Raw genomic sequence first — 15,659 nt, forward strand, 5'->3', positions numbered from 1 at the left:
AACCAGCTAACTACTAAATAGGACCCTGGAGTCCTTGGGGCTAGGTGAAGAAAATTGAGAATCACAAAAGCACAGAGAAGGAGCAGATGTATATTTGGCGAACAGCAAGAGGCTCAGTTTGGGAGAGGGAGGACAGGATGGAGATATGACTGTGGTAAAAAAAAAAAAAAAAAAAAAAAAATGTGATATACCCCAAATGGCAAAGGATATTTAATAGGGGTACTATTTAAGAGGAGTAGGAAGACTTCCCTGGTGGTCCAAAGGTTAAGAATTCACCTGCCAGTGCAGAGGACACAGGTTCAATTCCAGGTCGAGCAAGATCCCACATGCCACAGGGCCATTAACTACTGAACTGAACTGAACAATTAACACCACAAGTACTGAGGCCCGTGTGCCCTAGAGCCCGTGCTCCACAACAAGAGACACCATTGCAATGAGAAGTCCAAGCAATGCAGCTAAAGAGTAGCCCCCGCTCACTGCAATTGGAGGGAACCCATACACAGTAATGAAGACCCAGTGCAGCCATAAATAAATAAATATTAAAAAAAAAAAAAAAAAAGAGGAGTAGGCAAGGTAATGTACCCCTCATGGAATGATAAAGCCTACAGGGCCTAACAAGAGCAGACTGCAGTTCCACAGGCACAACAGGAAAAGAAGTGGAGTTAACAGAACCCTATGAAAGGGAGGTGTTGGGGTGCCTTGGTTTGAGTCTTGGCCCAAGTAGAGGAATGGGATTTAGTCACTGTCAACATCAGGGATGTACAGAAAGAGCGGGGAGGAATAAATATCCAGGCACTTCATCTCCTTGTGCTGTCGCCCTCCAGCACCCTGCCAGGGTCTGTCAATGGCCACATCCAATGACAAGCAAGGGAGCTGGGGAAGGTAATCCATAGAAGGCAGCCTCCTGAATCCCAGAGCAGGACAGAGAACGAGAAGCAGACTAATGACGTTGGTGGGTAAAGCCAGAGGGGCCACCAGGTAATGCATTTGACCCTGTGAATAGGAAATAGCTCCACTCTTATTTCTTGTTTTCTGTTCAGAATAAGACTTTTTTAAATTAATATTTCCCTGAAATAAAAGAGTTATGACAGTCTGAGTCCTTCACTGTTTCCTGATACATAGTGCAACAAAGAGTATTAGGTTGAGATTTACTTTTTTCTCCACTGCCTAATTAGAAGCTTAGCACCTCTAAGAGGATTATTCACAAAGCATTATCGCTGAGCACATGGAGAGCCTTTAAAGATTTTTGACTCTCACAAACTCCTTGCCAGACCTTTCAAAATTAAGGTGTAGAAGGAAAAAATATCTGAAAAAGGAAAAGGTTGAGTCACCACATACCTAGAAGCCCTTCACCTGCTTACAGCATTATGTACACCATCAGCAACAGGATTCAGCAAACCCTGACACTTCCTATTTTCAGACTGAAGGAGGAAATGATACAAAGCAGCAACACCATGTGTGTGAGAGTATGCTCCCCCCACCCACCTGCGCGTGCACACACACACATACACACACACACACATACACACACACACACTCTCTCTCATTCTTTCTAACCTGTCATAAAGCAATCCTCTTTTCATGATTAGAGGCTGCATTCATGTTTGACTTCTGAAAATGAATCAGGTGTTCTTGAAAGTCTTGCCTGATTCCCCCACTCCACCAATACATCCACTCCCAAGGACAGCAGGAATATCAGTTGGTCAACACATGGGCTTTTGCTCAGACTCAGGGCTGTGGTGCAGACAGTCAGATGCCCCTCTGTGGAAAACAACAAGGCCAAAAAAGGCCAATGTGGTAAGAAACCACATGTACCCCTCAAACAGTAAATAACATTGTGCAGGTTTAATAAATCATTCTGTTAATGAATCCAGTACACAGTATTTATCTTGCTACAAATATGTTTTGTTTCCTGACATCTTTTAAAAGAACAGTTTGATGACAGAAAACATTTGCTTTAATCTTCCTGATAGTTGTACCCAGATCTGGTTTTGATACTGAGAACTGTACAAATAAATTGCCCACATCATATCCTGCTGTAATCTAAATCTCTGATTTAACTATGCTGTTTTCTTGTCTTTCAAACAGACACGCTACAGCTGCCTTCCCAGTGGAGTCCAGTGCAAAGCGGGGGAGGTGTGCCAAAGAGGCCCGAGAGATGGAAGTTTCCTCAGTGTGGGTAAGAGAACAGCCTGGAGGCAGGGGAGGGCGGCTGGAGGCCTGTGGGTCCACACACTGTGACCATCATCCAGGTAACGGCTCTTTCTTCATCTTCTGAGGGGGTGCTTCTTGGCTGCTGGTTTAGCTTTCAGAAAGCACCCCCCTTCTCCAAGCTTCCTGGATCAACTTCTACTTTTGCATCTTCTTTTCTTTAGCAAAAAGGAAAGGAGTCACCATTGGAAAATTCTGAGATTCAGAGGAAGTGAGTAAACAGCATTTTTATTTTTCCTTTAATGGAATACAAGTTCTTCAAGAGGAGAAGAATACAGGTAATTCATTATGTCTTATCAGTGTGTTACCAATCAGAGGAGTGTAAGGCTTCTTATCAAATCAGATCCTATCTTTGCTGAGAAAGAAGAAGATATGAGGGGCTCTGGACTTTTTTGTTTTTCCAACACAACCTTGTTTTGGTTTTGTTGTGTGTGTGTGTGTGTGTTTTTCAAGGAGACATCATTTTCCTGGCTGTGACATGTAATGCTCCATTTTACGAGACTGCATTAAGCAGTTCAGCTTATTACTATAAACAGTCTCTGGCTTTTGTCATTAGGATGAGTTGTTCAAGTGTAAGGTACTCAAAGATAATGTCCTCAAGCCATTTAAGCCAAATTCTTTTATTCTTCATTCGAGTAAACATGTTTTGGATAACCTCTATGAGTTCTGGCATGGACAAGAGTCATTAGAGTCATATTCCAAGTAGAGATAGGTACTATCTCTTCTTCTTACCCTACCAATTAATAATGTCACAGGCTTGAGACGTAGCTGGCCAGGGTCTCACCTATATGATCTGTAACAGGGAAAGCTAACTGGCATTAAGGCATGTGGGAGAAACCATAAAGCACAGCAATTATACACAGTGAGGCTGAACTTGGTCCAGGTTCAGTTCCCACATCTGCCACCTTTTAGGTCAAATAGGATAAACAATGTAACCTCCAAGTAATAAATACAAAGGACTTAGATGAGGACTTAGCAGGTGGTAAATACTATACAGTCTGTTAGTTATTGTTAGGACCCTGGCTTTAACCAGGCTCTGTCACCGTCAAGAGGCATGATCAGGGATTGAGGCCTAACCTTCCCCCTACTGAAGTGGCCAAGTCATTCCCTACCCTGTTCAGCAGTCCCTGCTGAGGCTGCTCCCGACAGCAGGGCCACCACAGTGATGAGTGTCCTTCACCCCGTCCTCTCCAGCCTCTCAGCACTGTCCCACCACTCTCCTGGGCCGACCCTGTTGCTCTCACAAATATAGGGAAAGATTCTCTCTCCACTCTTGTTACATCTCTCCCAGATTGCTACCTGTGACCCTGCTCTCTTTTTTTAGTAAATCTCCTGTAAAGGGTAGTTTCACGTTCATAGTCTCCTGTAAGACAGTCTTTCAAATAACATGATAAAAGCTACCCCCTGAGTTTTCAGAAAGCATTTGGGTGGCAACTCCAATAACCTACTCAAAAAGTTCTTTCCCAGTGATTATAAAGCACTGTTCCAAGCAAGGAGTTAAGTCATCTTGGTCTGTCCCTATGTGTCAGTATCATTGCACTTTATGTTTGCTGCCCCACGGCAACACACACACACACGCACACAGAGTCTTGCATCATACCTTACTGGATATTTTTAGTCTCCTTAAGAAATAATCAACAAATGCTCTTTACAATATTCTCAGGGAACCTATCAAGTTCACATGCAAAAGAGATCTGAAGCATGTTTGGGACATGCTGAGGCTCTTGATATTATAGATTGGTTGATATTATATATTAGCCCCTTTCTGAGGCTATATATCAGGTTTCCTCAACTCTATTTTTCTTTCCTGATGTTTCCATGTTAGTGTTTCTTAAACTGTGGGCAAGGACCATTGACATCAAAGTCATCTGACTTATTAAAAACTTAATTTCCCCACATCAGCTGAGCCAGGGTCTCTGGGAGGAAGGCTCAAATGCTTGAAGTTCTACAAGCTGTTCCTTCTATGCACTCTAAATAAAGTTTGAGAACTTCTGTTCTACATCATTTTGAAATACACATTGTTTTGAAACAAGCACTATGTATCTATCTGACCAGTTATATTGTTGGAAGCTATTATAGTGATCTTTAACATAAAACCCTATATTCCATCCTTTGTTATTTAAAATATGCTCTTGCTATCGCTAGGGTGAAGAACATCTGCAAGGCAGGACAGCCACTGGTCTCAGGAATCAATGAAATCAAGTCATTTTGCTTCCTTTAAGATAAAAGAATTGGCACAAATATAAAACAAAGCCCGAAATAGAAACTCCAAACAGCCTGGGGGTAGCCTGGTTGTTGGTGGATGAGCTTTTCAGTCAGTGAAACTAGGGTTCAAAGTCCAGTAAGGATACTAACTAGCTGTGTGACCTTTACTTTTCTTAATCAGTCTGTCTTGATTTTCTCACCTGTAAAATTTTAGATAATAATATTGACCTCATAGATTTGTTGTAAGAATGAAGTGAGAAAAGGGTAGGTAAGGCACTTGGTATAATACATAATAAATATGTTAGAACAGTTATCATTTCCAAATGAGAATTATTCCTGATGGATTCTGAAATAAAGCAGACAGCTCTCATCTGAATAAAATCTTCAAGACAGTTAGTGAATTACTGGCCAGATGCTATCTTGCCTTTTTTCCAGATATCTGGAAACCTCAAAAATGTCTTTTGCAAAGCACCAAAGAGCAGGACAAACAAGGCAAAAGAACCAGATATTCTACCAGACAGCTCCAGCCCTAGAGAAGAGTCTAGGGAAAGCATGGCAAAACCAGAGTACAAGATGGAGCATTCAAAGGTGGGGCAGATTCACTCAACAAGATAGTTCTAGCACACCTGCCAGGTGCAGTTCCAAGCTGAGAATACAGCACAGAGCAAAACAGACAAAAGCTTTTCCCTTGTGGGCTTCATACTCTAGTGCAGGGAAGCACACAATAAACAACTCATTTAATAAAATATACAATATGTTTGATAGTGAAATGTGCTTTGAGAAAAATCAAGCAAAAAATGGGAATAGGCACTTCCCTAAGGATCCAATGGTTAGGACTCTGCACTTGCACTGCTGAGGGAGAACTAAGATTCCACAAGCCTCACAGTGTGGTCAAAACAAAGTAAATGTGGCACCATAAAAAATGGGAATAAGCAGAACCAGGGTAGATAATAGTTAGTCATGGTAAAGCAGAAACACCTATGCATTACCCTCTCAGTGTCATCTCCCTTTGCCCTAAACCCACACGTGAAAGGTGTGGATTAATACTCAGCAACTATTTTCTGAAAGAAGGATATGCCTCAAGAGAAAACCAAAATCTTTGAAAATAAAGCAACCTTTACCCACCTGTTTCAACTGGGTAGAATTAGTATCTGGCACATTTAAACACTCAATAAATCATTGTTGCAGAAATCAGTGGCTCAGCAAATAAGTGGAAGGATTACCCCCTTTCAGGAAGAATGATTCCAGCTCCATCCACAGAGCCAAGCTGCTCTCTGTAATGATCACAACCTCCATAATAAACAACAAAAACATGGACCTGATTGCTCCCTAATCCTTGGTATTCTCCCAAGCACTTTATATGGATTATCTCATTGGAACCTTTCAACAATACTGGAGATTCAGGGGAGGAATTGCCCAGTACAGGCCCTGTGGATGCCGTCTCTGTTGAGTTGTGTCCTTCCTGTTGAGAAGTACATATCCTTCTCAGTCAATAAGTCAGGTTCTAGGTAGACTTCAGAGCAATGATTATGATTACCAGTCAATCAGGATTATCAGATTATCAAACACAGCTGTTCCCATTTTCCAACCCAGCTGCCAGTGTCTTCTCAGCACAGCACTGTTTCTGAAAACCATCCAGTCCAGACTAGAAATTTTTAATGTCTCTTCTCTTTTGGTCCTTCTACTGGTGTTATCCAGCACTCACTATATCCAAATCTCAAGATGCAGTCAGAGGTCCCTGCCCTCCAGGGGTCTACAATCAGATCCTGAAAAAAGGCTCAACCACACAGAGCAGTGGTCTCCAACCTGCGGGATCTAATGCCTGAAGGTGTGAGGTGGAGCTGATGTAATAATAATAGAAATAAAGTACACAATAAATGTAATGCACTTGAATCACCCCAAAACCATCCCCCCCTCCACCTGCTGTCAGAGGAAACCAGTTGCTGATGCCAAAAAAAATGGGGGGCCATTGCTTTAGTAGAGTGAGACCAAGCAAAGCAATGTGTTTGCCCTGGGGTGCATACAACAGGTGCAAAAGAGGACTGAAGACTTTGATTTATACCTTCGGAGGCTAATTCTGATTTCTGGTATGGAGAACCATTGGAAGAAGCAAGGACAGAGATATCTGTGAGTCAGAAAGGGTGGTCACATGCCTCAGGGAGACAAGCTAGGTACACCTGTGCTTACGCTACACCAAAGACCCAAAACAGGACCACAGCTGGACCACACGGGCAGCTTCTTTCCGAGGAGAGCCAGTCACAGACAAGGCCAGAAGAGTCTGTGCCTGCCCTGCTAGACCCCACTGTGAAGATTTAAACCTGAAAATCAGTGCTGAATTACAGGTCACAGCGACCAGAAACCCAAACCATAATTAAGAAAGGGAGAATTGGATTTACCAGAAAAAAAAATTGCCTACGAAGGTAGTGCTGTAACCAGTTCTGGGAACAAACAGTGCCCAGTTTATTTTTTACCAGTGTTTTAAAAGGAAAGAGACAACAATCAGCGAGGAAGTAGAGGTAACAATGCAGAGGCACAGAGGAGCAGGGCTAGAAGGAGGGGCCTTAGGACCCTGCGCCACACGTGGTCCGTGTTGGGTGCCAATCTGGTTCTCTTGCTTCTCTGCTTAAACCCACCAGAAGCCTCCCACTCTCCTTTAAACAGAGCCCCAACTCCTTCACCTGACCCTTCCTTCACCAGCTCCTTCAAAGACTTGCAAACTGTGGTGCTTCCCTTGGCTGTATCGCCCCATTCCCCTCTTCCCTTCATCTATTCTGAACTGCCCTCAAGTCTTCCCAGGTGTTTCAATCCCTGCTTCTATTAGGTCATCACATAGAACACATTTCCCCCGTCCATCTTCATCTGACTACCACCCACTTATTCTTCAGATCTTGTCTTAAATGTCATTTCCACAAAGAAGCTTTCCTTACCCTGGTTGAGGTTAGGTCCCTTTGCTCTGCTCTCATAATTCCCAATATTTCCTCTCTCATAATATTCGTCAACTTTGTAATCATTATTGATTATGAATCTTTGCTACTAAATAGTAAACTTCATGAGTGCAGAGATTGTTGTAAGGACTCATAAAACACCCAGTAAATTAATCAATAGATTCAATTGAAGCAAAATTTATTAGGGGACTTTAGGCCCTTCTTTCTCCCTGAATTGTATTGCAATTGCAAGGGAAAAAAAACACACACACAACATTAAGCAACATCTCAAAGGAGAAGAGAAAGGACAGTTCTGGACTGTGGTGACCCAGCAGCTTAGCTTTATGATCACGCATACCTTTCTTCATTAGCTTGTGCCCCCTACCCAGAAAAGTAATTCTATAAAACAATTTTACCCCCTTCCCAGTCCAGGAAATATTATCTTTCCTTTTAATTTATTCTCACTTCATGCATTCAACATTTATAAAGCAACTTCATTGTTCCAAGCACTGACTCTTCCTACATTTTTGTTGTTTTCAAAATTTCACAGGTAGCGATTTAGGAGCTGGCTATAACAAAAAATCAGAAATAAGCAAGATTTTAATTTCAAGGGGTAAAAAGCTTAATAGTCAGAAATACATTTAGTATTGAGTTATTGGCAACAGAAAAACTAGTGTGAATGGACTTAAATCCATGACTTCATTGACTCACAAGTCTTTTAAAGGCCAGAAGTTTTAGGCAGGTTTTTTCTCCAGAGCTTCACAGAGTCCCTAGGCTTTGGCTCCTTTATGATTCTCTGCACCCTACATTCTGAATGACAGCTTGCCCTTCTCAGCTTCCCTTGTAGTAGCAGTTATTCCACATCTCACCTCTTCCACCTTGCCAAAAGAAAAAGAGCTCTTCATCCATTTCCCACAAATGAAAACAGAAGCCTGCTTTCCAGGAGCCTCCAGCAAACAGGGGAATTTCCTCCCCATCATTGTCTTGAATCTGGCAGTATGCCCATTGCTTCACCCAGGGAATGAGATACACTGGTTGGTTTCAGCCCTATAGGATCTACCAAATATGGTGTCCACTCCACACCAGCTGTATAGCTGAGCAAAGGAAAACATATCCCTAAAGGGAAAAAAATTTGAAGACTGTTAGAGAAATGAAGAAACAGACATTGATGAAGCAGTCAACAAGTGTTCATTACACCGGTATATGGTCAGGCCACCCAAGATGGCTGTTATCTTGCTCTCTGTACATCCCCTGATCCACCAGTACCTGCTTCACCTACACCCTACCCACCCGATCGACCTTCCCTCTTAATCATAGAGCCAATCGGTAATTGCCTATGTGCTTGCCCCCTGCCCTGGCTGCTGACTTCCCTGGTAACTGAGGAACCAACCTGACAACTGGTAGCCTCCTTCTCCCCCTAGTAGTGATGACTGCTGCCATGTCCTGCCTGCCATCTGCTGTACACGGTGGGAGGCTCCTTCAGAACCTTTTGCTTCAGACGCGTAAGATCCCCTGTCCAATAAACCGTTGATGTCTCTGCTGTTGTTCTGAGTTCCTTCGTAGGCCTCACAGCCAGGGAATTACAAGGTTTACAGAGTTTTCCAGAGCAGCATTCCAGTTTCTCCGTATAATGCTCAGACGCTCAGAAATGTTTGACCCTTTGCAGCCCCATGGACTGTAGCCTGCCAGGCTCCTCTGTCCATGGGGTTTTCCAGGCAAGAATACTGGAGTATTCCTTCCCCACTCGGGGGTCAAACCTAGATCTCCTGAATTGCAGGCAGATTCTTTACCAACTGAGACACCAGGGAAGCCAGTTTCTCCACCTCACATAAAGAAATATGTCATCACTGCTGGGTAGCTTATAGAATCCTTGATTCTTAGGGTTAAAAGGAATTACACATAGAGTCCAATCTAACCCTTCATGTTATAGTAATTAAGGCTGGGAAAATTGAAGTAATTTGTCCCTAGGTTACACAATTTAGTAAGCACCATCAAAAAGAACATAACTCAGATGTTTTTATTTTTGATCTAACATTCTTCTTGAGTGTCATTACAACACAACAAAATCATACCATATGATAAGTCATTTCTGTTATTCTATAAACATTGAGTTTATTGGCAGGGAATATTTTTTGTTGGGTTTGGGTAAGGGTACGTAGGAAAGAGTGAAAGAATGGAAAAAGAGAACAGTTTTGATGTCTTTTTAATTTTAATTCACACAAATTTCTAACACATTTACTGACTGAGAAAATACAACTCTAGGACTTTGATAATAAGAATCTTCACGGTAACAACAATTAGACTTCTAAGTCCTGATCCCAGGGCTGAACACCATTTGGGGAAAAGACAAGTTCTGGGCTCTTCTCTCAATAATTGGTGTGTTTGAGACCTGCCAAATAAGGCACATTTATGATGCTTTTGATCTGAGGAAGAACTCTTCAGAGAAGAGAAAAAGTTCATGCTGGTCACTAGTTAAACATCACAGAACCACCTGTGCTCTAGGACCTGTGAACTTTCCCCCAGGTCACAGAACTGCATTGCATTTTCAGGGCAGACCAGCTAGCAAGGGCCAGCTGTAGGTGAGGGAAGAATAGACAAGAGACAACCAAAAGTGCCCTCCCTGAGCCTGGAGAATCTCTTCATTAGTATTCACAAACCCTCTGGATATGGAGAGCCTACTCAAAGGCAAAGAGTATGCTCAGATGGTACTTATCTTAAACCCTTATTTATCGCTAGTATCTCTGCAGCAATTAGTTGTTTGTTTGGTTTTTTGACTGGAGGATAATTGCTTTACAAGGTTGTGCTGGTTTCCCCATACAACAACATGAATCAGCCATAAATACATTACACGTATATCTCCTCCCTCCTGAATCTCCCTCCAAACCCCTGCCCCCATCCCACCACTCTAGGTCGTCACAGAGCCCTGGGTTGAGCTCCTTGTATTACACAGCAACTCCCCACTACCTATTTATTTTACATATGGTGATGTATATATTTCAATGCCACTCCATTCGTCCCACCCTCTCCTTCCCCGGGTGTGTCCGCAAGTCCATTCTCTACATCTGCATCTCTTTTCCTGCCCTGAGATTCATCAGTATGCTTTTTCTAGATTCCACATAAATGCATTAATATACAATATTTGTTTTTCCCTTTCTGGCATCCTTCACTCTGTATAACAGGCTCTAGGTTCATCCCCCTCAGTTCAACTGACTCAGATTCATTCCTGAGTGATATTCTATTGCATATATGTATGTTAACTACAAGTTGGCACTAACCAAGGGCATTTGCCATCTGTTTATGTGGAGATTGAATCCTGTGCTGCTGCAGCTGTTGACCTTTAACACCCCTAAAAGGAATTCAGTATCCTCTATAACACTGTATTTTGGTCCTTTCTTATCTCTTAGTCTTTTCCAGCACAAGGACTATATTTTATTCACGACTGCATTTTCATCCATTGCACAGAGTAGATGCCAAATTAATGTTTAGTGAGTTGGATTGAACTGAGTCGTATGATGTCTGTCTTGCCTTCAAAGCAGATTCAAATCGCACTTGTCTTCCAGAATATGTCCTAAACTATCCTAACTGTAGGTTCAGTCTATGTCTTGAGTCAATGTAGTTGCTTCCTCTATCCAACTCCAAAGCTTCCAGTGCAGCCCCACCTCAACTCCCAGGACCATGGATAAACTGAGCCAGGAGACCTTTAAGTGACTAGTCCACATTCCAGAGCTCAGCTTTAAATCATCCTTGCCACTAGTCCAATCATCCATTTATTTGTTTCTTTAATAAACATTTAAAAGCCAACTTTGTGCCAGGCCCTATGCTGTTATTGTTGTTTAATCCCAAAGTCACGTCTGACTCTTTTGTGACACCATGGACTATAACCTGCCAGGCTCCTCTGTCCATGGGATTTCCCAGGCAAGAATACTGGAGTGGATTGCCATTTTCTTCTCCAGGGGATCTTCCCAACCCACAGATGGAATCTGCATCTCCCAAATTGCAGGCAGATTATTCACCACTGAGCCACCTGGGAAGCCCAGGCCCTATATTAAGTGCAAAATAAATAAGGATGAACATATTATAAGCTGGGCCCTCAGGGAGCCCACAGCTATTTGGTTGAGGGGCAGGGGGGACATTAAACAGGCAATCCTGTTGCAGACCCTATAGCATATTTTGCCCAATCTCCAGTCTTTGTGCTCTATTTCTTTTTCTTGGTATTCTCTGTCTTCATTCTTGTTCCAGAAACTCCAACTCTCCAGACTGGAAGTTAAAATCCTACTTGCAATCCTACTTTCAGGACAAAAGACTTGTGCACAGTTTTCTTTTCCATATAACCAGCCCTTCTGCACACCACTTTTCACTGAGTGAGAAAAGTCTGAGTTCTTCACAGGATCGCTGATTCTTTGTTTCAGGACTCTCTGACCTGGCTGTCAAGTCTGGCATCTAATATGAATTATCCAGTACTCTTTAGCATTAAAGTACATAATTCTCTGTGTATCCTATTTAGAATGGATATCCTCAGGATCCATTCCCCCAGATCTTCTAGTTGTCTGTATTACAAGCCTCCCAGGCAATTTTAAAACAGATGGTCCAGAGACTTTGAGAAGCATTGTCCTGAGATTCACATATTCACTTAAATTTTAGAATTATCTACACTGTCTCTATCTCACCCCACCATCAAAATTTGGACCCTGCAAACCTTCAAGGACTGGGATAATTCCCCAATTCTCCTGCCAAAGGAAGTGGAATTCAGTCAGCAGAAGACCTACTGTGCATGACTATGTTCTTTGACTTTTGAATATTATCTTCCCCAAAGTTCCCATCACTGGGCACTGCGTAACTATTGGGACAGCTTAGATGCTTTATCTTGACCTCCTGGCCAGTTACGTGCTTGAACTCTCATCTATTTCCATTATCCCTGAAACATCATGTTTTGTCCATCAATACCGGAAAGTCAGTCAATGTCTCTCCTCTCTATCTGCTGTCACTACCTAGCCAGGTTTGGCTCCAGGTTCCAGAATTCCCCACCTAGTCTATCCAAGTGATAATTATTGACTGTCTGTGCAAGTTTTCAGAAATGCCAGGCCATGGTCAAATTTTCTTTGTTAGAAATCCCATACGCTTTGAGGAAGACGCAGACACCGCGGTAGCGGAGCCCTCTGCCACCCACTCCCCTGCTCCTGCCTCCCCACTGTTCGCTCTCGCTGAGGAACAAGTCAGTCAGGAAGCCACACCACAGCCATGGCCCTTAAAGACACCGGTAATACTCCACTGGAGCCAAAGGTGGAGGATCACCCTCACCAGCCGCACTGTGAAGTCTCTGAAGAAGGTATGTGATGACCTGAAGAGAGGCGGGACGGAAAAGAATATGAAAGTGAAAGGACCTGATCAGACTCTGAGGCCCACCAAGACTGAGAATAACTACGAGGAAAACTCCTTGAGGTGAAGGTTCTAAGACTTGGGATCAATTCCAGATGAGGATCCATGAGCGACTCATTGACCTGCAGAGTCCTTCTCATATTGTCAAGCAGATCACTTCCATCGAAAACGAGCCAGGAGTTGAGGTGGAAGTCACTGCTGCTGATGCCTAAGTCAACCTTTTTAATAAACTGATAATCAGTTGTTAAAAAGAAAAAAGAAATCCCATAGCACCAATTGTCTGCATCACTCATTTCACCTGTTATGCCTAGATCTGCTACCAACATCCTATCTCACCAGCAAGATTGTGAATTAATATTACTGAGTATTCATGGGTTAAATAATCACTTAGGCCCTAACTATGGAAGACACAAAACAAGACATTTATAATAAAAGTAAAGGACCAGAGGAACTTACATTACCAGAATAGTCAGGCTTAGAAGAGATGCTAGAGTTCACACTGAGTTCCCAGGGAAAAAGGTGATTTTTAACCACCATAGTTATATTTTCCATTCATTGAAGACCAATCATGTGTACCAGGCCCTGTAATAGATATATTAAATGTCATTCTTCTAATCCTTACAACTATCCTTTGAAGAAATCGATGCTCAAGAAAGTCCACAAACTTTCCCATGATGACACAGCTAGAAAGTGAAGGAGTTGAGATAATTTAGGTTGACTCCAAAGCCCATGGTATGTCTGCATGCGTGTGTGCTAAGTCGCTTCAGTCATGTCCAACTCTTTGTGACCATATGGACTGTAGCCTGTCAGTCTCCTCTGTCCATGGGATTCTGCAGGCAAGAATACTGGAGTGGGTTGCCACCCCCTCTTCCATGGTATGTCTACTACCCTACAAACCAAGGAAATAATTATCACCAACTCCTCAATTTTGCCAGAGCTATTGCTAGAGCACATTATTCCTGTAAGACTCTACTATCACTTGGAAATTTTCAATGAGTTCAAAAGATTGTAAGAAAGAAACTTTTCCAGAATAATCAGGGAATAGTGTATAGGTGGGAATACAGAGCATTAAGGGACAATGTCCTGCCCAACAGCTGTGTTCATTCCTCCATTCAGCTCAGTGGTACTAAACAAAAAGCCAAATGAACTCTGGCATTTTACAATTGTTTTCTCTTTGGGTAATCTAACTTCTCCTTAATAGGACAGGAAAAAAGCCCACCTAGCTGACTGCTGCTTGGTGCCTCATTCTACTAAGGCTTTATGGTTGAGCTTCTGTAGTTTGTGTCTGCTTGAAAGATCCTCTGGCCCCTTTCCTAATTGCAAAGGCTGTCCCCAGCAGGAACACTGGATTACTAGCCCTAGTTAAAGAGCACTTAGAGTCATGCTGGTCACAACACTTGCATGACTTCCAGGCAGCTGCAATAGATGCCAAGAATTAATTAATTGATGCCAGTGGGAGTTTAAAGCTTGGGATAAGGGCACTGCAAAGCCTGGGAGCATCTGCCTCACACCACAAAGCTCACATTCCCAGCACTCCAGCTGCTGTGTGAAGCAGTGCTGAGAGCATTGCATTGAAGGAGTTCTAAGTCCAGGTCTGGGTCTATGGGAACTTGAGTCTTGCTGATCTTTCTGAGGCTAATTCCTCATCTGTAAATGAGAAGAGTAATCCCTGCACTACTCATTGCAGAAGATTTTGTGAGGCTAAGATGAGGTATCTGTATGTGAAACGTACATAAAGACTGTCACTGGAGTAAATGCCTCCCTCGAGTGCTCCCAGAACAATCTGTGCTTCCCCAACAAGCACTCGTTCTATTTCACAGTTATTACTTCTTTGTCTAGTCTGTCTCTTCTATATTGTACCTTCCATAGGGGCAGGGATGGTATCAATATTGCTCAACACTGGCTCCTAGAATCTACCACAGTGCAGATTGCTTGGTTGTTGCTCAAGAAAAACCTATGAGATGAATGAATAGTGCACAATAAATAAATGTAGTCCTATGTAGTGTTCTTTATTTTGTGGAAGCTTCATGCCTCATGGTAAAACAAATCCCATGTCACCATCGCTGTCAGCTACAGGCAACATTTTTTTTTTCACTTTATAACTGTTGTTTCATACACAGAAGTAGTCCTCAAGAAGTGTACAGTCCAAAGAGAATAATACATGTAGAAATGAAAAATCAAATAAAAACAAACACAGTAAATGCCATTTCTAATAATTTCTCACTTTCAATTGAACTTTTTCAAAGAACTAACCTCTGGGATAATTCCAAACATCTTAAAATTGCAAGTTTCTCTAGGAATAAAACTACTCTATCACCCAGCAATCCCACTACTAAGCATATACTCTGAGTAAACCAAAACTGAAAAAGATATGTACCCCAATGTTCAGGCTTCCCTTGTGGCTCAGCTGGTAAAAAACCCGCCTGCAATGCAGAAGGCCTAGGTCCGATCCCTGGGTTGGGAAGATCTCCTGGAGAAGGGAAAGGCTGCCCACTCCAGTGTTCTGGCCTGGAGAATTCCAGGACTGTCCAGATACAACTGAGTGACTTTCACTTTCACCCCTATGTTCACTGCAGCACTATTTACAGTAGGTAGGACATAGAAGCAACCTAGATGTCCATCGACAAATGAATGGATAAAGAAGCTGTGTGCATATATACAATGGAATATTACTCAGCCATAAAACGGAATGCATTTGAGTTAGTTCTAATTAAGTTGAGGTGGATGGACATAGAGACTGTCATACAGAGTGAAGTCAGAAAGAGAAAAGCAAATATCACATATTAGTACATATATATGGAATCTAGAAAGATCATACTGATGAACCTATTTGAAGGGCAGCAGTGGAGACACAGACCTAGAGAACAGACTTACGGACAGGGGTGGCGGGTGGGGGGAGGCGGGAAGATGGAAACATATACACTACCATATGTAAAATAGACA

At 42.5% G+C, this 15,659-nt stretch overlaps 1 pseudogene; it reads left to right on the forward strand.

The window, feature by feature from the left end:
* The first annotated feature begins 12,578 nt into the window (after positions 1-12,578).
* LOC133040255 (small ribosomal subunit protein uS10-like) lies at positions 12,579-12,928 on the forward strand (annotated as a pseudogene).
* The last annotated feature ends 2,731 nt before the right edge of the window (positions 12,929-15,659 follow it).

This window comes from Dama dama, chromosome 20 (genome assembly GCF_033118175.1).
Source record: "Dama dama isolate Ldn47 chromosome 20, ASM3311817v1, whole genome shotgun sequence".
Taxonomy (NCBI): Eukaryota; Metazoa; Chordata; class Mammalia; order Artiodactyla; family Cervidae; genus Dama; species Dama dama.